Genomic DNA, 4,981 nt, shown 5'->3' with positions numbered 1-4,981 from the left:
TTGGGGTTAAAAGGGGAATTTTGGGGTTCAAAAAGGGAATTTGGGGGTCCCGGTCCGGGGGGGTCGCGGCACCGCTCGGGGGCCCCGGGGCCGCCCCCAAGATGGCGGCGGAGGAAGAGGCGGGGCCACGGCACGGAATGGGCGGGGCTTAACGGGGAAACAGCCAATGGGAGCGAGGTGAGGGGTGGAGGCGTGGTTAAAGGAAGCATGGAAGGGGCGTGGTTTATGCTGATCCCGAGGCTCCCATTGGTTAGTGGGAAGGAATGGGTGTGGCTAAACGCCCCGGAATAGGCGTGGCTCCCACGGGGAGGGCCGCGATCCCGCGGCTCTCATTGGTTGCGGGGATGGGGCGGTGCCGGAAGTAGGCGTGGCCTGGCGGGCGGAAGCGGAAGCGGTGGGAGCGGCCATGGAGGAGGAGGCGGCGGGAGGGAGGGTGAGGCCTCCCCTCCCCCACCCCCCAAAAACCCCCAAAAATCCCCAAAAACTCCTCCAAACCCCCCCGGGAACCCCAAAATCCCCCCGGGGTTTTGTCCCCTCCCCGCCGTGGGTGACACCGCGCTGGGGGGGGAGGGGACGGGACCGGGACGGGGACAGGGGAAAGGTGACAGGCCCAGGGTGACAGTGACACCACCACGGTGACGGTGACAGTGACGGGATGGTGACACAGTGGCAGTGTGGGGGTGGCAGTGACAGGGACACGGTGACAGTGACAGTGACAGTGTGGTGACAGTGGCAGGGTGGCGGTGACACCACCACGGTGACGGTGACAGGGTGGTGACACAGTGGCAGTGTGGGGGTGGCAGTGGCAGTGACAGGGACAGTGACAGAGTGACAGTGACAGTGACAGTGACAGGGACAGGATGGTGACACTTTTGGTGACAGTGACGGTAACAGGGTGACAGTGACACCACCACGGTGACGGTGACAGTGACGGGATGGTGACACAGTGGCAGTGTGGGGGTGGCAGTGGCAGTGACAGCAACAGTGGCAGTGACGGTGACGCCCTGACGGTGACAGTGATGGTGACGTCGCTATGGTGGCAGTGACAGTGACACGGTGACAGTGGCACCCTGATGGTGACAGTGGCATTGACGTCACCACAGTGACAGTGATGGTGACACAGTGATGACGGTGTGGGGGTGACAGTGGCAGTGACAGGGTGACAGTGACACCACCACGGTGATGGTGACGGTGACAGGGTGGTGACACAGTGGCAGTGTGGGGGTGGCAGTGACAGTGACAGGGACAGTGACAGAGTGACAATGACAGTGACACAGTGAAAGTGACAGGGTGACACTGACAGGGACAGGGACAGGGACAGGGTGGTGACACTTTTGGTGACAGTGACGGCAACAGGGTGACAGTGACGCCACCACAGTGACGGAGACAGTGACGGGATGGTGACACAGTGGCAGTGTGGGGGTGGCAGTGACAGGGACACGGTGACAGTGACAGTGTGGTGACATTTTGGTGACAGTGACTGTGGCAGTGACAGTGACAGGGTGGCGGTGACACCACCACGGTGACGGTGACAGGGTGATGACACAGTGACAGTGTGGGGGTGGCAGTGACATGGACAGGGACAGTGACAGAGTGACAATGACAATGACGGTGACGGTGACAATGGCAGTGACGGTGACAGTGTCAGTGGGGGTGGCAGTGACAGTGACAGTGTGGTGACACTTTTGGTGACAGTGACGGTGACAGGGTGACGGTGACACCACCACGGTGATGGTGACAGTGACGGGATGGCGACACAGTGGCAGTGTGGGGGTGGCAGTGGCAGTGACAGGGACAGTGACAGAGTGACAATGACAATGACAGTGACGGTGACAATGGCAGTGACAGTGTTAGTGGGGGTGGCAGTGACAGTGACAGGGTGGTGACACTTTTGGTGACAATGGCAGTGACAGGGACACGGTGACAGTGACAGGGTGACAATGACAGTGGCAGTGGCACGGTGGTGGCAGTGGCAGTGACAGCGGTGGGGGTGACACAGGAGTGACAGTGACGGTGACAGTGGCACTGACAGTGATGGCGGCACCGTGACGGCGGCAGAGCGGTGACACTTCTGGTGACAGTGACACTGACAGTGACGTGACAGTGACACTGACAGCGTGGCAGTGACAGTGGCAGTGACAGGATGGTGACACAGTGACTGTGGGGGTGACAGTGGCAGTGGCAGTGACGGTGACACTCTGATGGTGACGGTGACGTCGCCATGGTGGCAGTGACAGTGACAGTGACGGTGACACTCTGATGGTGACAGTGACGGTGACGTTGCCATGGTGACAGTGACGGTGACACGGTGACAGTGACAGTGTGATGGTGACAGCGACAGTGACGTCACCACAGTGACAGTGACGGTGACATGATGGTGACAGTGTGGGGGTGGCAGTGTGGGGGTGGCAGTGACGGTGACACACTGGTGACACGGTGACAGTGACACCCTGATGGTGACAGCGACGGTGACATCACCACAGTGACGGTGACGGTGACACGATGGTGACAATGACGGTGACAGTGACAGGGTCACAGTGACGGTGACACCTTGATGGTGACAGTGACAGTGACGTCACCGCAGTGACAGTGAGGGTGACACGATGGTGACTGTAGGGGTGGCAGTGGCAGGGACAGTGACATCACCACAGTGACGGTGACACTCTGGTGACAATGGCGGTGACAGTGACACAACGGCAACACTTTGGTGAGGTTTGGTGACAGTGACAGTGACAGTGACCCCGGGTGGCGGTGGTGACAGTGACATGATGGTGACAATGACTCCTGGTGACCCCTGGTGACAGTGACAGTGACCCCTGGGTGGCGGTGGTGACAGTGATGGTGACACAATGGTGACAATGACCCCCTGGTGAACCCCATGACCCCTGGTGACATTGTGACAATGGTGACACAGTGAGAGTGACAGTGACACCATGGTGGCAATGACCCCCTGGTGACCCCTGGGTGACAGTGTGACAGTGACAATGTCAGTGTGACAATGACACAGTGGTATCAGTGTAACAATGGTGACAATGTGACAATGTAACACTGTGACAGGGTGACGATGGTGGCAATGGTGACAGTGACACAATGGTGACAGTATCAATGGTGACAATGTGACACTGTGACAGTGCGGCGATGGTGGCAATGTGACAGTGACACAATGGTGACAATGTGACAATGTAACACTGTGACAGGGTGACGATGGTGGCAATGGTGACAGTGACACAATGGTGACAATGTGACAATGTGACAATGTAACAGTGTGACAGTGTGACAATGGTGGCAATGGTGACAGTGACACAATGGTGACAATGTGACAATGGTGACAATGTGACAGTGTGACAGAGCTGATAACATGACAGTGTGACAAAGGTGATAGTGACACAATGGTGACAATGTGACAGTGGTGGCGGTGTCCCCTGGTGACAGTGTGACAACGGTGTGACAGTGACACAACGGTGACAGTGTGACACTGGCAGTGTGACAGTGGTGGCGTTGTCCCCCGGTGACAGTGACACAATGGTGGCGGTGACACAATGGTGACAGTATCAATGGTGACAATGTGACAATGTAACACTGTGACAGTGTGACAATGGTGGCAATGGTGGCAATGGTGGCAGTGACACAATGGTGACAATGTGACAGTGGTGGCGGTGTCCCCTGGTGACAGTGTGACAACGGTGTGACAGTGACACAACGGTGACAGTGTGACACTGGCAGTGTGACAGTGGTGGCGTTGTCCCCTGGTGACAGTGACACAATGGTGGCGGTGACACAATGGTGACAGTATCAATGGTGACAATGTGACACTGTGACAGTGCGGCAATGGTGACAGTGTGACAATGGTGACAATGCGGCAGTGTGACAATGGTGGCACTGTGACAATGCTGTCCCCCTGTCCCCATCCCTGTCCCCCCCTGTCCCCATCCCTGTCCCCCTGTCCCCCTGTCCCCCTGTCTGTCCCCAGGAGCTGCTGGCCCTGCCCGGGGTCTCTGTCCCCGTGTCCCTCCCCCCGCGGCTGCTGCGGGGACAGCTCCGGGTGTGGCTGCGGGTGAGACTGGGACGGACTGGGAGGGACTGGGGGGGACTGGGATGGACTGGGAGGGACTGGGAACGGAACTGGGATAAACTGGGAGGGACTGGGGGGGACTGGGAATCAAACTGGGGATACCGGGAGGGACTGGGAATGAACTGGGATAAACTGGGATGGACTGGGGGGGACTGGGAGGGACTGGGATAAACTGGGAGGGACTGGGAACGGAACTGGGATAAACTGGGGGGGACTGGGAGGGACTGGGGGGGACTGGGAATCAAACTGGGGATACCGGGAGGGACTGGGAGGGACTGTGAACTGAACTGGGATAAACTGGGAGGGACTGGGATGGACTGGGGGGGACTGGGAAGGGCAACCCCTGCTCCATAGTGGTTATACTGGTCCGTACTGGTCTGTACTGGTCTGTACTGGTTTATACCAGTCCGTACTGGTTTATACTGGTCTGTACTGGTTAATACTGGTCTGTACTGGTCCGTACTGGTTTATACCGGTCTGTACTGGTTTATACTGGTCTGTACTGGTCCGTACTGGTTTATACCGGTCTGTACTGGTTTATACTGGTCTGTACTGGTCTGTACTGGTTTATACCGGTCTGTACTGGTCCGTACTGGTTTACACTGGTCCGTACTGGTTTGCACTGGTCCGTACTGGTTTATACTGGTCTGTACTGGTTTGTACTGGTTTGTACTGGTTTATACTGGTCCATACTGGTTTATACTGGTCCGTACTGGTTTATACTGGTCCGTACTGGTTTATACCGGTCTGTACTGGTTCATACTGGTTTACACTGGTCCATACTGGTTTATACTGGTCCGTACTGGTTCTGCAGTCGCAGGAGGTGGTGCTGCAGTGGGAGCCCCTGGAGGAGAACTGGGAACCCCCCGGGGATGAGGTGAGACCAAAAACCCCCAAAATCCCCCCAAA

At 57.5% G+C, this 4,981-nt stretch overlaps 1 long non-coding RNA gene across 1 annotated transcript; it reads left to right on the top strand.

The window, feature by feature from the left end:
* Window positions 1-339: 339 nt before the first annotated feature.
* On the top strand, window positions 340-4,952 carry LOC121340326. Its single transcript, XR_005953280.1, has 3 exons — window positions 340-433; window positions 3,971-4,054; window positions 4,887-4,952. It is a non-coding gene; the product is annotated as an uncharacterized LOC121340326 (long non-coding RNA).
* The last annotated feature ends 29 nt before the right edge of the window (window positions 4,953-4,981 follow it).

Source organism: Onychostruthus taczanowskii, unplaced genomic scaffold (genome assembly GCF_017590055.1).
Source record: "Onychostruthus taczanowskii isolate IOZ18803 unplaced genomic scaffold, ASM1759005v1 scaffold1027, whole genome shotgun sequence".
Taxonomy (NCBI): domain Eukaryota; kingdom Metazoa; phylum Chordata; class Aves; order Passeriformes; family Passeridae; genus Onychostruthus; species Onychostruthus taczanowskii.
The sequence above is the reverse complement of the archived record's forward strand: the minus strand, read 5'-3'. Positions and strand labels throughout refer to the sequence as shown.